This window comes from Haliaeetus albicilla, chromosome 11 (genome assembly GCF_947461875.1).
Source record: "Haliaeetus albicilla chromosome 11, bHalAlb1.1, whole genome shotgun sequence".
Classification (NCBI taxonomy): domain Eukaryota; kingdom Metazoa; phylum Chordata; class Aves; order Accipitriformes; family Accipitridae; genus Haliaeetus; species Haliaeetus albicilla.
The window spans coordinates 18,464,756-18,477,118 of record NC_091493.1 but is presented as its reverse complement, the minus strand read 5'-3'; the positions used below and the strand labels follow the sequence as shown (position 1 = coordinate 18,477,118).

General features: G+C 40.0%; 1 protein-coding gene across 2 annotated transcripts in view; it reads right to left on the bottom strand.

Moving 5' to 3' along the window:
* The window catches only part of SORBS1 (sorbin and SH3 domain containing 1), a 179,322-nt gene that overhangs the window by 160,937 nt on the left and 6,022 nt on the right, over positions 1-12,363 (bottom strand). The gene's annotated exons all lie outside the window — the stretch shown is intronic.

Sequence of the window (12,363 nt, the reverse complement as noted above, 5' to 3'; positions counted from 1 at the left end):
ATTCAGAGCTCCCTTCTCTAAACATTAGACCACATGCTTTCTTTATTACCACCTACAAAATACACGACAGTACACTGTACAACACATGCCATAGTACCCCAGAACATGTCTGATCGGAAGCGTGGGGACATTTTATGCCAAAGCCCACATGCATGTCAATGGCTAGCAGGATCTGTTCATCAATAACCTGCATCTCAGATGCATCAGAATAATGGCTAAGAGACTGAAAAGCCTGTCTGAAAAAGAAAATAGAACATGAGTGAAAAAAGAGAAAAATAAGCAGATGGTTCTATGTTAAACCAGGATAGACAAGCATTAGGAAAAATAGAATGCCTAAGTTTACCCAGGCCAATAGCAAAAACCAGCAAGAAATTGTTGCTAAATTTATTTTAGATAAAATTTCAGAACAGCAAACACACACAAGAACATTCCCACCAGCAAAGAATTACAGAAGCAGGTGATTTTGACTTTAAGTCTGTGGATGAGAAAACACAACTGTAATAGTTTAACAGACAAATTTCATGCAGAACATTTGGAGACAGTAACTGCAGTCATGGTTTCCTGGCCAGCCTGGGTCTGACACACATTTTATCATTATTGGAGAACTTTAATGGATGGGTTTTGCACCTCATAACAGCCATTCAGTGTACTACTTGCTGTTAGGACTTGCACTATAGCTCATTAGAGTTACAAGAGTTACAACAATGAGCTCTGAATTGAGATTTTTGTGGCATGAGTGATTCTGGGCTTCAAATTGCAGAATTTGGCTATCTTAGAAGATGACCACCTTGAAACCAGGGCTACGGATAAACATTCAGAAATCAGGAGAGCTGGCTCTCTCAACACAAGATTTTTTTTTTAATCATAAGGTTTTGCTTTCTTTTTCAGATAACCTCATAAACGATACATTTTGAATCTTTATTATATTTCATTTTTTCTTCAATGGTTCAGAGCTTTTAGAAATCACATTTTCATGCTTTCCTCTGAAAATTTCTTCTGTTGCTTTCCAGAAAAATAATAATCCTGCACTATGACACCTCAGTACTGTCACAAAAATAATTCTTCCTTTTTTCTTTTCCAAGCACGTTGAGGGAGGTTGGAAAGGAGAAAAAGACCACATTTAGTCATCTGAAGTACTTAATAAATCATTTTAAATGCCTTAAAAACATCAAAAACTAATAAACTAATTTAAATTTGACCATCTGAGCCTAAGCCATCCAATTTTTATCTCAGGTTTAAAATACCACATATATACAATCTTAAAGCATTGATGAAAGAAGAGGAAGACAAAAAGGAATTCTGAGAGCACCCACATTGCTCAGATACTGTTTGCAGGTGGGATCAGCTGTAGAGATACCCACATTTGAAAGTCACAGAATTTTTGTAGATGCTTTACTCAATCATTCAACAATCTCTTACTGCCACTGAGCTTTTTACTGCTTACCAGCATGCTGCTCAGGAGGGGAAATAAAATACCAGTGTCTAATGTTCCAGACAGAAACCATGACAATATATAAACAAAATGCTGAATTTAAATTCTAGTGCAGACTGATTAGATTGAAAGACAAGTTAGAGTGAAATGATGTCAGGTTCAGTGAACCAAGTGTAAAGGTCTTTATGATTACATTGTCATTTTTGCCTCAGTTGCAGGCATCAGCATCTACATTGGATTACAACACCTGAGAATTTAAATACAATCATACATTTCTAATGAAAAAACAGCACATGTGAGTAATACAGCTCCATATTAACTTAATTACATCTTGCAATTACAATTACAGCAGCACTGCTACTGGGATGAAATTATTGTGACTGAGCCTCTCCATACTCTATGCAGGCCTTTCATGGGGGCCTCATGCGGCCTCGCCTGAACTTGCACTAGAAAATCAGTGACAAAGACCAGAATGTGAACTCTGACCAGGTATAAGGACAGGGCTTTCATTGTCCTGAGTTGGCTCAGAAAAAGAACAAACAGAATTTAATTTCTGTGTAGAATATTGAGGTTGAAGCTGGACCCAAAAATAAGTGAAGGCATCTTCCCTCAGAGAAAATGGATAGCCACTGTACTCTATGGGAAATGCACATTAGGGATCACTCCAAACTCACAATGATGATGTCCCTTAAGGCCAAGAAGGACCAACTGAACTAAACCCACAGTACTCTTCTGCTGTTCCTATACTTCTTGACAAGAGGGAGCTGGAATTCCTATCTTGGAGTACCTAGAAAGACAGCATGGCATAAGCAAGGACAGTCTTTCTAGTTACCCGCCTTGACAGCATCCCAGCAACATGGTACACACTGCAGGGCTTGCTTCAGAACACTGCTTTCCCTTTTCAAATATTTTCCTTTGCTCTTAGCAACAGAGATTTTACAGATAGGCATGCTGGCATTACGAACTTCACACAGACAGAACATCGTTGTCCTTTTACATTAACTTTGCAAGCTTGTCTTACCCAACTTAGTGTCAGCACCCATCAGAATCACAGACCTGAAAGGCTGCACTGGAGTAATCAAACGCAGTTCTAGTGACAGCAGTTTGCTGAAATCCAGATCAAAACTCTATTTCTAATCTTGCCTGGCTTAAGGCTGAATTTAAAGTAAACCAGCACAAATAATGTATCACTGCCTCATCCACTTCTTAAAAGAAAGCAGCAACAATGTGGGGAAGAGCTGAGGCTGTAAAGACTCAAGATTCTCCTCTTGCATTTTGCATTCTCCTCAATGTCTTCTCATGGTTGTGCTCTCTCGCATAGAGAAGCACTGGGAGATACGTTCCCCATGGTATTTATAAACCAACAGCTTCTGCAAAGAAGCAGCACCCTACTGCACTAAGGCTGTGCAACCTTCTCAACTATGGAAACAACATGTGAGTTACCTGTGGCTTTACTGATGACACAGTACTCGTGTCATCTGCAGTTCATCAGTGAGGACAGTGAGCACAAGTTCTTGCTCCAAAAGAACAAATCCCTAAAAGCAGGGAGATAATGCGTTCCAATACCCTCCAATAGCTACTCCAAAGGCAGCAGAGGACTTACAATACACAGTTAAAACAGCTACCATTTATCCTGCACAAAGTATAAAAACATACAAATCACACACAAAAACAGCCCATCACAAAGCACTGGTAGAATACTTCATAATCCCAAACAACATCTAATGGGAAATGCTTTCAGATATATGACTTAGTTTAAGAAAAAAAAATCTAATTTTTATACCTCTCAAGCTTCTCAGGGAATCAAATCAATTAAATTGGCTAGCTACATTCAAGCAATTGAAAAACATTTCCCAGAAGACATACATAGTATTAACAAGATACATAGAGTTAAGTAAGAGAGAAGGAGGAGTCTAGAGTTTGTTTTCTGTCTGGAACTGAAGGACAGGGCGTGACATCTTATTTCCTAGGGAGGGAGAACAACCCTGGTCTGTACTGCCAGACAGATTCTGCTTAGCAGCCTTCCCAGCCCTTCCTTCCACATCAGCCCTGTGCATCTCCCTTGCCCCAGTCACACACTTATATAAATGGTGACCCTTTATCAAAGTCAGCTTTTATATAAAGCAAGACACAGTGGCATGATTAGGACCTGATAAAATGAAAAACAAAACCCTCCTGCACAAAGAAATGGAATGATTCCCGGAAGCCAGAGTAATTGCTAATCATGAACAGCCACAAAAAAAAGAGATGTTTTCTGAACTCCTCCATGTTCAGTGGCACAGAAATTGTGAAGCTATCTGCACAGCTGGTGAGGGAAAAAGAGCTGCAACTCAAGAGATTTTTCACTTATAGCAAACAGCGGCAGCCCAGCCAATTTCATACAAAAAGATTTGTTCAATATATTTAGTTAATATTTACTACCATAAATAATATCTTGCTTATCAGTCTAATTTATATAACATTGACTTCCATGGTAAACCACATAAAAAATGACTTTACCAGTTCTGTGCCTTCTTTTTTTTTTTAATTCCTAAAGGCCTGAAAACTGTTTAAAAAGAGAGAGAGAGGGGTGTTTGGGACTTTTTTTGCCACTTGTTCTTTTCATTTAAAATATCAGTTGTCTAATTCTATGGTTTCCTTAGATGTCCTAGATCTAGACTTGAAGCTCCTTCAGACATATATCTGAGCAAGCTGTTACATTCTGGCAAACAACAACTTTTCTCCCAAACATTTATTCAGGTGTTCAAAAGCTTGGAAGTTTTCTTTGTTTGTTTTAAACTTTTAAGCTATCAAAATAAAAATACCTCTTCCCTGGACAGTTAGTCAGCTTTCATTCTTATAATATCCCTGATATAATTCTACCAGATCATCAATTATGCATACACTCTGGAAGAAAATACTGGAAAAAAGGGAAAAAAAAAAACCCAACAAGATATTCTTTTCACATACAGAAGAAAACCAGAGGTAGAAAACAGAGGGACCCTTTGGGCCTTTTTTATACATAACAGGAGGAAAAAAAAAAACCACAATAGATCACAAGTGTACTTTTTCTCTTTTAGAGATTACTTAATGATGGCTTGCAAAAGTCCTCAGAAGGACATTAAATATTTCATTCATTTAGTTCATCCACTAAATATGGAGGGGTTACAGAAATTAACAACCCTCTGCTTAAGGACAACCATCTAGCAGGCAGTTAGCTGCTCTGCAATCATTGAATCGAATTTTTAGATTTAAAATTATATTTTCTTATGAAATATTAAAGTGTCAGGAAGGGAAATTACCACAAGATTTGCACAACAAAGTAAATTTCTTTGGATTAAAAAACACTTTAAAATCTAGAAAGGTTTTTTTAGATTAAGGAGGGATAACAATTGCTCCATAAGAGTCCAGCTGACAGGAGTACGTGTGCTGAATCTCTTGTTCCTTTGGCTAACTGTATTTGTTTTCTCTTTCCTCGTGCTCCTTTGTTTTTGTGGTTCCAGCTTTCCTAATTTGGTCATCCAAAAGTTAACCACGGACTAGTTGTGTAGAGTCCTTCTATAGTAAATGGAGTTGGGATTATTCATTGTTCAGAGTAACCAGAGAACACTACAGCAAATTAAGAAGAAACCCACACATTTTATCACTCTGCTGTTCCTTGTCCATGGCCTGTTCTTAAGATTGTCCTCTTATTCTGGTTGGGACAGCACAGAGCACAAGAATCTCCTGGTCCACACCTGGGACTCGCAGCCACAAGAGCCCAACTCCCAGCAGGGAGACTGCCCACCTTATTTTCACAGTCACAGTGAACTTTGTGTACAGCCCTTCTCTCAACATGTGTGATACATGCTATGCCAGCAGCTGCCACAACAACAACAACAAAAAATAGTTAATTCTGCCACATCCACATCCCTGCTTGATTCTGAGTTGGCCCTTAAAAAAAAAAAAAAAAGCCAGATGCAAACTGATAGACCAAATACCTTTTAAGTCGCAGGCTGGCCATCCTTAATAATGCTAATAAAAATGGGGTAAACTTACATGGGTACTTCCGAAGGGCTCAAGTGTGTAATGCACACGCAAGGATGCGAATGCTGTGGCATACTGAGTGAACTCAGCATCACCCAGTCTGAAATTCAGGAAACAGTAGTTCTTCTATAGGAACCATTAGGGACCTTGGGAAGATCTATGGCATGTGTTAACTTTATTTGACATGTAAGGTGTCCGGGCTATAAAATGGCTTGGGGAAAGTGACACTCTCATTTTAGTTCTTTTAATGTCCAGAGTATCCAGTGAATTCAATTATGTGTGATTACTGAATTATTAGTGATTGAATAGCTGCTCCTCTATCACACTGTGTTATCTGCCTCCGAGTACCCCTGTGCTACCATTGTTCTCCGAGCATAAACAACAGTCTTCTACCCTTGACCACGCCAGGACACCTTTTTCATGTGTTCTCTGTTGCATCCAACTACAGAAGAAATTTTTCTCAGTCAGACTCAGATCTGGCCTCAGGCCAGGCTTCAAATACTTCAGCTATGCTTTGGGTTCAGGTCTCAGCATGAGGCATCAGCACTGTACCCAGCCAGGGTTACAATGCAGCTCTTCAAGTCAGTGGGTATTATAGCATGTAGCAGACATACAGAATGGCTTAATGGAAACAGAAGCCCTCAGTGGGAAATTATAGCTTTTACAGGAACATATGGTCCACAACCACTCAGTGGCTATAAAAGTGTTTATCGCAACATTTCATGGAGGGGAAAACAAAACAGAATTCAAAGATAACATGCACTGCTTCTGAAAATCTTGTGACTAGCAGACTTGCACAAAACACTTGACCAAAACACTGACCAAATAGAAAACGTAGAAAGCTCCAGTATTTAGAGTGGAAGCTTATGGTAGTGAAGATGATTAAGTCAACTGCAACAATGATTTTTTTTTTCCCCACAAAGATAGCATCTCACATATCTATTGTGCTTTCCACTCGTAATGACTCAAAGTCACTCCCATAAACCACACATGGTGAAAGTTCCTGCACTCACTACAGGGAGCACAGACACTTCTGGGGTAGGTTACAACAGATGCTTGGAACTGTGCTTCTAGGGCATATCCAAAATGAGATATTGCCAGAGTTAATGTCTCCGTACACTTGCAAAGTGCCAGGCAGAGATGGTCAGACCTTTTGCTCACATTTTCTCTTGAGTCCACTAACTACTTGCCGTGGATGGTATCACAATCAGCACGCAGCTAGCAGGACTGCCTTGCACTGAGCCATCAAGATTGCTTCCTGCATCACTTATGTTTTCATGTAAATTCAAACAGTGGATGTGGACAGAACACCCCTCTCCTGCCCAAAAATCACCTTGAGCACTAGCACAAATAAACCAAGGTTCTTACTGCACAGTAGAAGGCAACCCTGACTAGCTGGCAAAAATCCTCCATCCACATCATAGACAGGAGAGTGGAAGCATAAATGAACATTGTGTAATTTACCCGTCACCCCGCTCTGTATCAGTAACAGAGCTGGAAATAGAAACCTCCCCTATTAGACACCACATCAAGAGGCATGACAGGTGCTTCACAGAGCCCTGTTCCAAAGCATGTGTCAAATAGAACGTGGGCAAATAGAACAGGGAGGCAAGAACGGGTGCTGAGACAGGCTCAAGTTAAGCTTGCTGGTGAATGCTCTCGCCTGCATCTACCCTGTATGCAGTCACCCGCTTGCAGGAGATGAATTTTTATCATTCAGTCTGCACCTATTTGATGACAAGAAGAGACAACATAACAGTGTCTCGCTTCTAATAGAGCCTTAATAATGAAAGGCAGTGATCCCAAGGCTCTTTATTCAAGGAAAATGGTCTTCATTTCAGTAGGAGTCTTCCCAAATACAAAATCAATTGCATTCTCAGACTTGGCCTTGGTTTACTAAGCCATTAGAAAGAGAATTAATTAATTAATTCTGAATTAATACAAGGACAGACCATGGTTTGGCAGGATGCCAAGTAAAGCAGACTTTTCACAGGATTAAGCTTTGCCTGAGAAGCTAATTGTCAACCAGAGGCTAATTCAGCATCAAGGAGTCACCTATGATAAGGAGGTCTGTGACACCCAGCAGCTCAAGCAGTGAGGATTTCTTGTCACTCATTGCTACAAGGCAAACAGAGGCTCTGGGGTGTCCTTGTGCTCTGGACTCATGAAGGACTTATGTTGCCAGGTGGCTGAATTCTTGTCTTAGCTGATGTGCCAGAGAAGCAGCACGGTATTTTTGAAGGTCATGAGTCTATATAAAATTATTATGGTTGATTTTTTTTTTAAATTCAACTGCTAGATTTCATTTGAAAAAACTTCATTGAATTGACTTATATGAGTATATAACCTGGAAGGGATCCAATCGCTGAGCAGTGAGCCTCTATCCACTAACAGTGGTTTTGCTTTAGCTCATGTAGCAGGGAATGCACTAAAGCACATGGGTCTTAACTAAAGTCTGTAATCAGCCTGAAATTCCCACAGACTTCTCCCATCTTCATCACAAAGGTGGGACACCTGGTAGCCTACTGCTGCTACAGTACTGCAAACTACTAGTAGAGAGATAAAACCTATGACAGACAGGCATGAAATCATTTATCATAAAATTTTAGTCTTCCTGTAAAAGAAAATAAACTATCTATGTAGAAACATCCATCATATCTCTTGGCCAAGGGCTTATGAGCTTTTATAATCGAACAAGGGCATATCATGAGTTAGTCACAGGATTTCACAGGGCTGAACTACAAGCCTTTATGAAGTAAATTAGATCATATTGTTTTTTTAAAAAATCACAACACAGTACTTCACCTAAGAAGGCAGCAGGACAATGTTTGAGGAGAAATGTCACATTCAATAAAAAAAGAAAACCCAACCCAGTTCCAGTGACAACCAAAAAGTACATTAAAATGTTGATGTAAACAAGTTAAGATTGGGGAAATTTCCAACAGCTCTGCTTTGGGAGGGAGAGGTAGAGATGCCCACATTGTCTTCTCTTACTGCACTGTGAGCTGGTAATACCTTTAGCGCTCTCCAGAGCTCCGCTATCAACTCTCTTTGAGCAATCTGTACAAGCCCTAGACCACCAGGAAACACTGAACCACTCATGACTGGACCTTCCCTGTGGGCTGGCCTCTGGAAGTTGCCAACCTCACCTCTTCACAGCAGGGAATCTCTGCAGCAGTGCGGAGAATCACAGGGCAAACAGGGTGGTGTTCAACAGGAGTTTTAGGCATCTGCTGTGAATCATGCCAACTGCTGTATCACAGTAAGGGGCTATTCCATCCATTGAGTCTAAAGCATTCCTCAAAAGTAACAACAAACTACAATGCTGTTGCCGTATTTCCACATTCTCTCTCACTCTCCATTAATCCCAGGCCAACTTATTTAAATTTAAAAACCAAATGGGAGAAATTATTTAACATCCTGTCCTGACAACTTAGCTCAAAACCTTCCTGGATTAATTTAGTTCACCGAAGCCAATGAGATCGTATCCATCAACTCCAATAAGTACGGATCAGATCTTGGGTCCCTTGCGCTGGCAAGGGCTGGAACACAGCTAACAGTTATAGTCTGATGAAGCACGAGTCACAAAATACCACAGTTCACACTGCGTCTGAGCTCTAGTGAGTGCAGTATCAGCAGCAGAACATTCGTTTGGGTCAACACAATGAGCGCGTGCCTGGTGGGCACAAATACGCACATCTGAGTGCGTTCATAGCTTGTTTCTTCTAGTAAAAACCAATGCAAGATGGCAAGAAAGAACAAAAGTGAAGGCTGTGAGATGGCAAAGGGTTGTTGTCCTCTCTTTAATGAGGCCTCACAACATAGCAGGTGATTCCCCAGAGGCCAACTCCCAAGAGAACATTAATACTATAACCCCCCCTCCAAGGGAGGAGATGAGGGGAGATGTTGAGGTGCTTCTACTCCTGCCAGCAATGTGATTGCAAAACAAGAAACTTGGGTTCTTTTTAAACAAAATTCCACCCAAAGAGAAACAGACATACAAAATATGTAGATTGAGGAAAAAGACTTACTGGCAGGAGTGCCACTAGTTAAAGCCAGCTGCAGGGAGAAGGAACACCTCTGCCTCATTCATTTCCTGCACTGAACAGCATGATTTTATGTGGAACATCTGACTGCTAAGTCCATCCCACTTTCCACCCTTCAGAGCTAAATAACAGGATTCCCTTCTGTCCCTCCATGGCTTCTAACCCAAGAATCTCCAGCTAATTTACTTGCTTGATAAACCCTTTTTCTTAGAGTTCTTACTGTTTGATTTTAGCACCAAGACACAGACTAGCATTTTTACAGATCACAACTATCATATGAAGATACATGCATCACATTTCTCAGCTAATTAGAAATAAAACATGAGCAACATGACTTAAGTCTAATAATCAGTCAACTCAGTGTCATAGGCACGAAGACTGATGGCCAGTCATTTGCCCTATTCATACCCATTTGTTATACAATGGGGCACGATGACCTCGGAATTTTAATAGGAAACAGTCTCTGGGGGGTTTGTTTCAGTTTTCTAAGTATAAATAATTTTTAAGAAAACAAGCATAGCTTTCTGATTAAAATATTGATACCATTCTTAGAACAGTGTTCCAGAGACCACCTAGCAAACTGAAGCAATAAATTATATATATTTTAAGAACACTTTTATTAAAACTTACTGTTAATAAGTACACCCAGTCTTGAAGATCTCTTCTATCATGAGTATCAGTCTTACAGGCAGTAAGGCAGCCACCTCTCTGTGAAGATGTTAAGTTTCTTTTCTTTTTAAGTATTTTCAGGCATTTTTTTCTATGGATAATGTATTTCATGATTGAATGAGCATTGTGTTATTTATGGAAGTCTTCACAGAGGAAGTCTCACAAAGCTATGCAGACTGCTATGAAAGAGAGGTTAGAAAGTCTGTGGGTTTTCTACTGCTAGCTTTGTCTCATACCTATCTGAGGCAGGAGAGGACTCACTACCAAATATGCAAACTGTCCAGTGATTCCACATCACAGACCAAAGCCGAGCTACAAAGCCAAGGAAAGGAAAAGGCAACAGCCCACCAGGCCCCATCTCATTCCTCACACTAGGTTCCATGTCAACAGCACTACACCCCATTGCCTCTCTGTCCTCTTCCTAGTCCTCCCACTCCCAGTCTTCTCACTTACTTAGCCAAAGAGCACGTTGGGTCAATGTGGTCTCTGGCATATTTGCACAAGGCCTATTGTTATGAGGACTTTGATCTTAGTTGGTGCCAGTGCTGTTTGAATCCATGCAATAAAATAGAACCTGCTGCAAAAAAACGTCAAGAAGGATAATACATTGTATTATAGCACTGCCATATGTGTAACTAAGCACCGCTTTTAGGAAAACCACAACACAATTTGTACAGGCTTTTGAAACATCTAGAAGTTAGAACAGCAAGGAAAGACTGTACAAGTATTTTGTTGATGTGCTCAAGATGCTAAAGTCATATCCAAGTGCCGTCGTCGTCTGAGGAAACCACAATTTCCAGGTTTGTGGTCTCAGATGCTATGATTTTTCATACATTTGTATAGTTGGCTGTAAAGACTCCTAAGTCACAAATATGCTAAGAGATGATGCCTAATAATATGGCGAGGTAGGACACAAACCATGTATTCTTCACGAATGTGTGCCTATCCTAGTCTTACAGCACCATGCTACCCTTGCTTAGCACATCTCACCTTCTAGAAAGCAAACTTTCTGCCACGTGGATTTGCATTTATTCTACATTCATGTAACTTCTTGCATAAGGGGAGCACAAATTTGCTGGACACATAAATGTACAACAAATCTAAAAAAAAAAAAACCAAACAAAATTATTTGGTTACTTACCCAACAAAACAGATTCAGAGATGTACTGTAGAGAAAGTGAGAAGAAACTGAAGCAAAGATAGAGTGAGGAAACAAATATTTTAACAACCTTTGTTCTTTTTAAATTTTTTATAGGAAGCTATATAAGTTCTTAGCATATATTGTGACTAGTTTTTCTTCTGCTGTTGTAAACTCTTAGGAGAAGAAAAGTATCAATAGGTAAGATAAAAAGACAAAAAATAAAAAGGTATAAAATATTTAGCAGGTTCTTTTAATAATTAATCAGCCTAAGAGCTTTCAGTCTAGCTGTACTGACAGCACAGCCAGACCTTTCAAGAGAAGAAACAAAACTAAATATCTAGCCACCTATTAAAATGTGTTATTTGAGTGCTATTTCTAGCCCTTCATATGTCACACTGCATCAGGAAAAACTGCAATACATAATCATTTTTTCCTGAAGCTGTAACTCTGGAGCATATATAACTCTTAACTGTCGCCCAACATGTTTGTGTATGTGATATGTTCTTTCCCAATTTTGCAGACTTGTGCCCAACAGGTTTCTGAGATTTCTTCTTGAGACACGTTATAGTGGTACGGGGTGCTAAGCAGTAATTCATTGCAATTTTCTTTAGGACACAAGACTTCACCTGATATACAGAATACTATGAGCAGTATCTCTCACACTACATGATGAAAGGTACTCCATTGTAATTAACACAAAGATCTTCTCTAAGGTTTCTGGAGACAGAGGTTGTATCCTCAAAGTTGTCTAGAGCAGTGAATCCACTTACTTCCTGGAAGGAACCTCAGGATGGGCATTCAGTGACCCTGCTGGTATTCCCAGAGAAAGCTTAAACACAGCCAGCACTATGAGTAGACCCTACACAGTACAGCCTCTAGTCATGCCATCTACCCTTGCAGTGATGATTTCAGGTGGGCAAGATGAGGTGGGAATCATTTGAAAATACCCCACGGTCTCACATTACCTGATACAAGGATTTGCAGCATTTTTAGGCAGCCTGAACTCACACTCAATTCAGTCTCTTTGCTAGGGCAGTACAATATCAGACCCCAGGTGCCAGTGGGTTACC